General features: G+C 38.5%; 1 pseudogene; it reads right to left on the bottom strand.

The window, feature by feature from the left end:
• Positions 1-7,821: 7,821 nt before the first annotated feature.
• LOC127101715 (uncharacterized) lies at positions 7,822-9,018 on the bottom strand (annotated as a pseudogene).
• Between the last annotated feature and the right edge of the window lie 2,540 nt (positions 9,019-11,558).

The following is an 11,558-nucleotide window of genomic DNA, read 5'->3' as shown; positions in this document are numbered from 1 at the left end:
GATTAGAGACCTCAACATAGGGATCGTTTGCATGACAACTTCTAGGCTCGAGTCGTAGTCTCCCTCTTAGTTGTTATCTCCCTAGTCTCTGGTTAGGATAGTTTTTCCCTGTTAAGGGAACTACGTCGCCCTGATCCTCAGACCAGATGAGGTACGTAGGCATGAGATTAAGTTGATATCTCCGGGCGCCCTTTTTGTTTTGTTGCGTGTGTTTTGTTCGCCCTTTTCCTTTTTCAACCCTTTTGTGTTGTGTGTGTTAGGAGATGGATGTAAGACCAGCGTTTGGTATTCCGTATCCTATTGGCGTTTGTGTTGTGTGTGTTGGGAGTCTGATGTAAGTCCAGCGATTGGCATTCGGTTTCCCGTCTTTTTGTTGTGTTTGTTCGGAGTTGGATGTAAGACTAGCGATTGGCGTTCCGTTTCCAGTTGTGTGTTTCGTTTGACGTCTCAGCGTCTCTGTTTCAGTGTTTTGTTTCAACGTGTGTTAGCCGAGCTACGAGTGCTCTGATTCTTCTCTAGTTAGAGAAGATACGTATGCATAGGGTGCGATGTCCTAGCGAGCACGTTCCCCCGTATCCCCGAACTACGTCGACTCTGATGTTTGTGTCTGACAAACTACGTAGGCCCAAGATGCGACATCTTGCCGAGTCCGCTTTTCCACCTTCTTCCGTCTTTCTCCTGTGTTCTACTCCAGTTTTGTGCAGTTTTTGAGCAGTTATTTAACAACCCTATTCTATTCTTCCGAGCGTGGATCCCGTCGAGTACGATGGAGGTGAGGGGGTGCTAATACCTTCCCCTTGCGTAACCGACTCCCGTATCTAGCAATCTCTGGTCGTGAGACCATTCCTTTCTAGGTTTACTTCGAGCGCTTCCTTTCCCGCCTTTGGGATAAATAACGCACGGTGGCGGCTCTGTGTCTTTTTCCCGCCGGTTTTTCGCGTAATGCGACACCACCTATTTTGGGTCCTCTTCCTCCTAACATTCCTGATGAGGAGGGACATGACACTGATGATGAATATGATCGGAGAGAGAGAGAGATCTCCCGTACCCCATGTGTCCCCCCATCATCCTTCACCACCACACACCGCACCATCTTCTTCTTCTACAGGTACCACTCCTGGCTTCTATATTGCAGAGGAGATGTGGCGTGACCACATGGCTAGAGAGCAAAGGCGTGACGACCTACTCTCTACCATCCAGCAACAAATGGCGGATAACATGAGCTTCATGCAAGAGTCGCAGCGGAGGACAGACAGGTCCTACGACACTGTTCTACAGTCCCTGCAAACGATCACAGATTCACAAGCCCGTCAGCAACACTACCACCAGAGACACATGGCACTCATTGAAGCCACTCAAGGTTCCATTATGGGTAACCTTCGAGAGGTGAGGACCGCTCAGGATGCCCTACAGGCGAGGATGGATCAGAGAGACCGTCATCATTCCCGATCCCGTCGTCCACCTCAAGATGGCGAGGGCACTAGTGGTCAGCAATAGGTTATCAGGTAACTCTTCCCTTATCTTATTTCGAAACATTGGGGACAATGTTCGATTTAAGTGTGGGAGGAGACTCTATCGTCTTTTCTTTATTACCTTTCTCGTCTTTCCTTTATCGTTTTTCTTTGTTGTTTTTAGATAGTTTATTTATTTTTATTTCCTTTTAGTTGTTTATTTTGCTTTTTAGTATAATGCATGAGTCTGACGAGTCACCAAATATAGTATATCTTTAGTACAATCCTACCTCCCCATACCTTTAGCCCCACCGATTTTTCTTTTTTGCAAAAGAAAATAGTGTTATTCCGAAAGTTTTCAGGTTTTAAAGACATGTTTTGAGTAAGGATGCGGTGACTTGGGAGAACTTTACGAAACATCAGTATTATTTTAGCACCATAGACTTCGTAAATATAGGAACCACTCCCGAAACCTCATATACCATGGCCTTAATCATCATTTCCGTATAAGTCCTCAGTAGTTTATCTCAGCAGTCAGCTCCGGCCTATGCATCCTCTACGTAGGGGACCGATGCAAATAAGTGAATGATCCAGAAAAAAAAAAAAAGCAAAAAGGTAACTCCGGTATAGGTGACCCTCACAAAGTCATTTAAACCAAAGAATTGTAAAAAAAATTGCTACAAAAAGAAAAATAAAAAGAAAAACTTACCCACTGTTGGTTGGTTCAAAGGTATCTGGCACTGAACTCGGTAGGGCGGATTATGATCCGATCCCCCACAACTACAGTTGGGTCAAATAAAAGGGTTTACACATATTTATGTGCCAGAAACCCCATGCTCGGATCATAATCACTAACAGGCCACTCTACTACGAAGCATGTACGGATAACGGGCTTAATGTGATTGCGCCTGAATGAAAAGGACACAAAAAGAGATGAAGAGGCAGGCCTAAGTATTGTGGGATAATATGGGTTGGTTAATATAGGAATGAAGTTTATGTCTGTATTTGCGGATTAGTGTCATCATGATACCCTTAGTTCACTCGGTTAGTACCTATCCCTGCATCCCGACTTGAACTTAGAATTTTTATCTGAAGCACTCGTTTACACGAATTTTCTTTTATGAGCTTTTCAATGTTTTGCTTGAGGACAAGCAAAGGTTTAAGTGTGGGAGAGTTTGATCACACTGAAATTTATCATGTTTTCGACTCTGATTTCACATGCATTCTAGTTGTTTTATTGTTATTTTGTTGTGTTATTGCTATATTTTCCTTTGTTTTTAGGTTTTTACTTTAATCGGAACCCCGATCGAGAAAAGGAGTGAAAAAGAACTAAAAACCCTAAAATTCAGCATTTTGCACTTGTGGCCTACCCCATGGCTGGCGCCACAGACCCTGTCATGACGTGTCCAAGCTCAACTTTCCTCAACTGCCACGTTCCCCACTACTTCCACTAAGGCGCCTCAAAATGGCCTTGTGGCGGGCGCCATGGCCTTGTGGCGGGCGCCACAAGAGGAAAAGTTTTCCCTCCCATTTTTAAGTTGAAGGGCATCCTTGTCATTTCCATCTTTTTACTTGCTTATAAATAGAAACTCGAAATCACTTTTACAAGCATCCAAACTTAGAGCAGAGGCAAACTCAGAGCAACTTTGTTTCACTTAGGCATATATTCAGTATTTTAAAGTGGTAATCGCTTCGCATTGGAGTGTTACCACAATTGTGTAATCGAGTTTGGAGCATTTTGGAAGGAAGTTAATCTTGCCGCCATTTTCATTTCCGCTTTGCAATTTACTCAACCCTCCGATTGGAGCAGGTTTTTATTACTTGTATTTACCTTATTTATTTTCTCGAACTCGCTTTACTTTTATTTATTTCTCGCACTCGCTTTAAATTATTTATTTTCCCGCACTCGCTTTAAATTATTTATTTTCCCGAACTCGCTTTACTATATTTATTTTCCCGCACTCGCTTTACTTTTATTTATTTCCTCGCACTCTCTTTAAATTATTTATTTCCTCACACTCGCTTTAAATTGTTTATTTCCTCGCACTCGCACTACTTTTATTTACTTTCCGCACTCGCACTACTTTTATTTAAATTGATGCACTTTTACTTTACCATGTCTAACTAAATCTATAAGGTTAGAATGTAAGAATCGTAATTGAACCGATAATCCGTACAATTGTTCGTAGAAACACTTAAGGGCTATTTTAACTTTCAACTTAAGTTTTCCCGCACTTCAATTCCGTTGGGTAAGATCGAAAGTCGTCCAACGTCTACTTAAACTTAATTGCTTTTAACTATTTCAAAAACAGCGAAAGCGCTTTGTTTAGTTCATTAGGAGTCTTAATTTAAGAAGAAAAGAGATTTTAAAACTATTTTCGAACGCGTTTATAAGTTTAGAGTCTGGTTTGTAAGAACCTCTTTTGGTTAAGAAATCCAGGTTATAATACTTTTCAACTTAGTCAAGATACTATATTTCTTAAAAATAGGTTTACTACTCTAACGCAATGCACGTCTTTTTATAAGTGGCAATAAGAGGGTATGATTAGGGAGTACAACTCGGTTCTGAATACGCGAAAGCGACAGTTCCTGTTAAATTAGTTCTTTTCAAAGTAGAAAACATTGCCCATAAGTAGTTCTATTAGCAAGTACTTGGATTATTAATTGATTACGTGAATTACATTCGACCCTGCCTTTATTAATTAAATTTATTTCAATACTTTACTTTTCATTGCACAATCCAAAAACACCTATTTTGATTGCCTTTGATAAACACCATAACAATAGATAACGATAGATTGACACTTGGTCTCTGTGGATTCGACAATCTTTTATATTACTCTGACGCGTTCGTATACTTGCGAAACACCGCATCAATACCACACATCGAATGGATTTACAAATCAACATCCGGAAAAACGTCTCTTATCTCAACTCAACAATCGTGGCCGAAACATTGTTTTGCATCACCTTAAGACAATATGTCTTTCGTTTATGAAAAAGGTTTTAAAGACTGCATTGCGGCGAAGAAATGAGTTTGATTGGTTGGATGTATTTTGAGTGATGGCGAGAACTTGGATGAGCGAGATATCCATCTCGAATCCTAGTCTCAAGACTGCAGGGTATACACCATGTTCCATTTCTATCTTACTGGAAAAAGTATTTAATAAAGATTAAGTATTTTAAGGTTTGATTGAGAAAGGGGTTTGAAGAAACCGCATTGACAATTTAAGATAGGCAAGGCATCCACCTTGAATCTTAATCTCAGGAGTGCACAACATACACCATGTTCCATTTCCGTCTTTATTGAAAGAGGTTAAGATAGGAATTAAGTATTTTGGAGTTTGAAAGACGAGTATTTGTGACTTGCAAGCTCTTACAACTTGGGTCTAATACTCGGGACTACGTCTGGACATTCCACCCAGGCAGTCTGTTTCTTTCCCATTTTATTAAGAAAATGATTCGAACATTTACGAATGTTTTGGAGGGAAGACGAACATTTATGGCTTGCAAGCTCTTATAGCTTGAGCCTAATATTTGGGATTATAACCGAATATTCCATCCAGGATAATCTTTTTCTTCAAATTTTATTAAGAAGATGGTTTGAGATATTTACAGGCGTTTTGGAGAGAAGACGAATATTCATAGCTTACAAGCTCTTACAACTTGAGCCCCATATTCGGGATTATAACTGGATATTCCATCCAGGATAATCTTTTTCTTCATATTTATTGAAAAATACATTTAAATAGAAGGATTAATGTGAATGTTTGAGGTGTTGGTCCATTAAATTGATATGGAGCATGAGTTCGTGGAGCACATGTCCAAAAGTAAACCAGACGAAATAAATAAATAAATAAATAAATAAATAAATTATTTACAACACATTAAATATTAAATCGGAAAGAATAAATTCAACAAGCGTAAAAAAGGGAGGACTAGATAAAAAGGTACAAAATGGTAAAATAAATAGTAAGAAATTGTAAAAATTTAAATAAAACAGCAAGCAAAAAAAATAAAATAAATGGAGATATGCTATTCCCAAGTATCAAACTCATCCCACTAAAGAGGATGAAATTGCTCTCCCTCCACTCGGCCACTTATGGTCATTTGTCTCCTTAACAACAACTTAAATATACAAACAAAGATGGATCAAGATAAATTAAAATAAAAACTAACTAAAATGAGATGGGTTGTTTAAGCTAATGGGCTACTAAAGCCCACAAAAATGGTGAGGGAATCCCAAAGAGTAACCCTAGCCGCCTGGCTGTTGGGTGGGAATAACAAAGTTTAATTAAAGTTTAATTATCATTAATGTCAGCAGACAATAGTTAATAAAAAATGCCAGGAAAAACCAAACGGTGGGTGGGTTTTAATTAGGTTTTAATTAGGTTTTAAATGTTTTTTTTAAATAAATAAAAGAAAAGGAACAGAGGAACGTGAAACAACCCAACACAAATTCGTTCACCTCCCTCAAAGAACGCATTTCCCTCTCTCAATCTCTCCCTAAATGCAGACTCTTCGATACTCTTCAAAAATTCCTTAAAATAAATGAAAGAATATGAAGGGAAGTGGAACAAGTCACAACATCTTTCGTTCATCACTTTCAAAACCCTCTCTCTAAATACTTATCTCAATCTCTCTCTAAATGCAAAAACCGTGGCTTCAAAATAAAATCAAACAAGAATGCTCACCTTCGTCGCTTGTTCTTCAGACGTCTCCGCTTCAATACAAATCTCCTTCTTGATTTCGTAACAAAGATGATAGAAGATTGGATATTCGGCGGTGGTTCGGCGGCGATGGTGATGCTTGGATTTTCCTCTCTTCGCCTCAAAGTTTTTAGAGTTTCTTACTCTTCCGCCGCTGTCTCCTGTTCTCAATAGTATCCGCCCCCCTCCTTTTATACTCACCATCTTAGGGTTTCTGATTTGGCTATGGAGATCAAAAGGGTATCCCTTTGGAAGTCCTTTAGGGTGCTCACAACTTGTTTGTCTCACTTGGTACTTAATCTGGAAAAGGTAATACGATCCTATACTTTCTTCTTGAATTTGTATTTATTCCTCTTTTGGGTTGTTTGTGGAATTTTACCGTCTTACCGAGTTGTTATGATTTTATTGCAGTGAATTTTCTTGCAACTTTGAGGCTTCTATTGCAACTTTCCTTGTAGCTATGAGATTAATCAAATTCTGGGTGATTAAATCATGGACAATGGCCATTGCTTTTGTACCGTCTTCGTCTAAGTCATGCAGTTCAGCCCACATATCGATAAGGACGATAACAGGAATCCTCTGGTCTTCAGGAAAAAGTCCCATATCCATGAAGCACTCCTTCTGATTGATATCCTCTAATATATCCAAACTTTGTTGAAGGAAAGCAAGTTAGTAGTAGTACCATTAAATTCCAAAATGGACTGACTCTGCAAAAACTCCTTCATGTTTTGCCACTTCTCGAAAGGCTAGTGACAAAGTGATCCAGCGATGACCTAAAGCGCTAGCGGCGAACCCTTACAACCTCTCACTATCTCGTGAACAAGATTTTTTATCAGGCATGTATGAGTTGTTGTGATTCAATTGCGCGAAATGATGGAAAAGGGCCACTGCAGGACCATGATCGAGCGGATCCAACTGGCATGGGGTGCCAAATCTTCTGAATGCGACCCTTGAAGTCACCAAAATCTTATAATCTAACATTTGGAATTTGAACTTCTCAACAAGGCCTTATGAGTTAGGCCAAACATCATCCAAGACTAACAATATTGGTTTTGTTAAATTTGCTGACGATAACTAGTGCTGCTATGCCTAAGAAAGCTACTGCTTATCCACTGAATCCTTGTGTTGTTGTTATAATTGGTTACTGAATGTGGAAAAGCAATGGAGTTAGATTCAAGCTCACTCAGTGGATTTCTTCTGTACGGCGATTCATCTTTTTTTCCTCGAGGAATTGCGACTAAGCAATAGTTGTTGCTGCTGAATTGTTGCACTCCCATTAGCTTTTGCAGGAGATTGAGAATGCGGTGAAGCCGCACCAACATTTCTCCTAACTGTAATCCTCTTTGTCCCAGTTGTAGCTGCTGCAGATTCTCCACAATCACTATTATTACTTTTATCCATTATAAGTGATGTAACAGTAGCAGGAACAGACACCATTTTTGCAGGCTTAGAGCTAGTACTGATGTTGTTTCTTGCGTTGTGTAATGTGGAGGTATTTGAAGATCTTCTTACAGGCGATATACTAAATCTCCTCTCTATGCTGCTTGAACATTGTTCCTACTCTCTATTTTCATCTTTTCATCACAGTTTTCTGTTGTAATAAACTTATTGTTCAACACTGCATAATAGGCTTCAATGAAACCTTTTTGAGCGTTTTTTTATTAGCCCAAATGAAGTTGACCGGTTTTGTTAACTAGTTCTTGTTTATCATCATCTGTCAGTTGGTTTCTAAGGAAGTCTAGAACTGATAGTCGCCGTTGCTCAAGCCCATTGGCTTCAGATTTTAAAGTAAGTGATTCCAGCAAGTTTATAGCTTCTTGAAATCCGTCACTAGCCGACTTTTCATCTCCTAGACTTTTGTCAACATCCATGCAACTTTCCTTTCTTGTGATATCAGGACATCTTAGAAACAACTCATCAACAAAGCATATAGCTCCACTGTCAAATACATCAGAAAGAAACTTGAGTTCAACTTCACCTGCATTCATCTTCAACACAAGAAAATCAGCATATTGCACTATTTCTTTGAACCAAGCAAGGAAATCAAACTCTTCCTCCCCAACATAAGGATCCACTTCTTCATCTTCCTCCTCATCAACATCAACATCGGCCTCGGTGACGACCTTACCGGCTAATCCAGGGTGACAAACAAACGTGATACCAGGTCTCTTCACATGAGACAATATTATGGAAGTGTTGTAGTGAACAAAATAAACATTGAAATCTTTCTGATCAATTGGATATGAAGGTAGAAACCAATCACTAACATTTGCATTCAAAAGCTCTCCTACCCCAATATCAATATACACCAACCTCTTCCTAGTAGAAACATTTACAAACTTGGGCAAATATGAAACCGGCGTCGCTTAGGATGGTTTCGGTTTCTCACTCACAAGAGGTTCCATCATATCTATAAGAGGTTTGGTTAACGCCAAACTAGGACAATCAGTAGGTAAACTAAGTTGATGGTGGTTGAAAAAAGCTGTTGCATTTTCAAATCTTTTTTTGAAAACAACAAGGTTAAGTTCATCATCAATAGAATCAACATGAACAACACTAGAAGATCTCAACGATGATGAAACTGGAGTAGCTGATCTAATCAAATCATTATGGTGTGAACTTTTAGCACCAACAAGAAGTGCACCAATTCCGTTAGGCTTAAGAACACGTTCAACCTCAAGTACAAGCAAAGCAGGAACAGAAACCTTATCAAGATCTCTAGGCAAAACAAAATCAATTGAAGAATCTTGATAATCCAGCTCATAAACGATTCTCTTCATATTGAGTGTGAAAAAACGGTTAGTGTAAACACCTCTAACAGTTGAAAAACCTAACTGTTTCATTTCCTTAACGACCATTGTTTCATAGCTAATTTATGTGCATCCACATGCAGATACAAATCTTGTCCAACTTGTGTGTAAGTTCTTGTATCTGGTCAAGCATTGCGTGTTGTTGTAAAAGTTGCATGTCATTTATCAATTTTGTTCACCAGCACCAACTCACCTTTATTTGTAATTTTAGTGAAAAGAAACATTGGAATTGATTTTTAATGTGAAGAACCTTGGAATTGATTTAAAAGAATATTGGAATTGATTTTTAATTAAAAGAGCAATTGAATTGATTTTTAATGTGAACATTCCTGGAAGCCTTGATGGTAGTATTACTGCTTGTCCAGACAAATCCTTATGTAGGTCCGGAATTTGCTTATATCACAAACCTATCACCTTAGACCGATAATAATTCCCCAAAAAATCCAAAGGGAAGTGTTATGCGATTAACAACTCTTCATTCTTAGTATTCAATTCATACACGTAAAACATTGAAGAGCCAACAAAGGCAGCTACAAAAATCGCTCCAAGAGACTGAACAATATGGTTAAATTCAATGTTGTCACTGGCAAAAAAAATTTCTTCAGAGAATTTCACCGCCTATGCTAGAAATAGCATGGAGATGCCCTTTACCATAAACAAAAATCAAATCATCTTTGTTAGCTTTTTCAAAATTTTGGAATGTTTAATATTGACTTTGATTCCTTTGATCGTTGAAGGTGAGAGAACCCTAATCATTATGGAGATGGCGATTCAGCCGCACTGAAGGATTTGAAGAGTGAGTGAGTGATTGGGGAAAAAAATTTCAGGACCAAAATCAGGGTATGACAATAGGTATTTTGGCAATCCCCGGCAACGGCGCCAAAAACTTGATCGGAAAAATAGCAAGTGTACTATTTTTACCGATGTAGTAATAAGGAGTTTTATTCCCAAGTATCGATCTCAGGGATTGCGTAGGAAATACTTATTTTACTTCTGATTCTATTTGAACAAAAACACAATGGTTTCGTTGGTTTTGGGAATTTATAACAATAAACACAAAAAGATAGTGAAGAATAATTGATTAAGATGAAACATGCTAGGGTGAGTGGTTGATTTAACCAGTTATGAATTCAGTCAAGATTTTCTTAATACACATGAAACATTTAATTACCTAACCTCAGAATGTTCTTTCTTAAGTCCTTAAAGAAGAAACTATTAAACTACCAATTCTTACTCAAATTTCCATTCAATTAATCATTGGTTTTAATCATAAACAAAATCAAGGTTTATGGTGATTTACAAAAGTTCCTAGTCCTAGGTGATGCAATTATAAACCCAATTGTGTGAAAACCCTAACAATCACAATCCTGTTATTGATAGTCATGGATCTAATTGTATTTGTCCGATACAAAAGCATAATAACATCACACAATTGAATTGAAATGCATAACATGGTAATAAGGAAATCCATTGTTCGAATTCATAACATACGATCAAATCAGGACCACCCCCCTAACATTGGGGGTTTAGCCTCTCATAGTATTCAAAGAAATCATAGTGTGGAAATTAAACATTACAAAGGATTAAGAGATTTTGATCTTCAATGGTTGATGCCCTTGAATCTCGTCGTCTTCAAATCCTCCATAGTAGCTATTTTCTCTGGTGCAATGTTTCTTTTCGTACGTCAAAAAGTGTCTTTGTCTTTCTCTCCCAAGTCTTCTAATAGCCTCAGATGGTTTTTCTCCCAGCAAAAAGTCCAAAATACCCTTAATGAACAGGGCAGATCCACACAACATGAAGTAGAGTTTCTCAGTCGCGCCCATCAACACGGGCCGTGTGGATTCACACGAGTTCCCGCGTTGATCTTCAAAACATTGTATTTTTAGAACAAGCTACAGAGGCATTAACACGGGTCGTGTGGATTCACACGGGTGCCCGTGTTAACCCTCTGTTTTACCTCTTGGAGTGCTTGTTTCCTGACAAACAACACGGGCCGTGTTGATGTACATGGGGGCCCATGTTGACCTGCTGTATCATCATATTTTGGCCTTCTGGAGCATCCAATACTCAGCTATTAGTCCTTTGGAACCTATGCAACAACCAGCAACATTAACACAACCAAATCGAAGCATAAAAAGAGACTTTTTGACACAAACATGTAACAAAATGCAATGCAATAATAAACTAACAAAACATGTTAAATGACTTTAAAACAACTAAAAACAACCACAAGACTTACCAAAGTGATGAAAATATGTCGGATAAAAGGTGGGAATTCAATGGAAATGGTGACCGATCACAACCCCAAACTTGTCTAATTGCTTGTCCTCAAGTGATGTATTGAGTCCAAACAAAGGTCACCCACGAATTCATTTTCCACAATGCAACCTTGTCCTTCAAAACTTGTGTTCTTCCTTTCCAATCAAGTTTCCAATTTTCCCGACTCAAACTGTTCACCACATTTCCACATCAGAAGCCTCGTTACCTGCAAGCTTTTTCACATACTCACAACATCTCTCATGGTTATGGTGTTTACACTCACAGCACAGCATGCAATACCAAACTCTTAAATTTGAATACATTCTAAT

Source organism: Lathyrus oleraceus, chromosome 7 (assembly GCF_024323335.1).
Source record: "Lathyrus oleraceus cultivar Zhongwan6 chromosome 7, CAAS_Psat_ZW6_1.0, whole genome shotgun sequence".
NCBI classification, from domain to species: Eukaryota; Viridiplantae; Streptophyta; class Magnoliopsida; order Fabales; family Fabaceae; genus Lathyrus; species Lathyrus oleraceus.
Note: the sequence above shows the minus strand (reverse complement) of the source record. Positions and strands in the feature narration are given on the sequence as shown.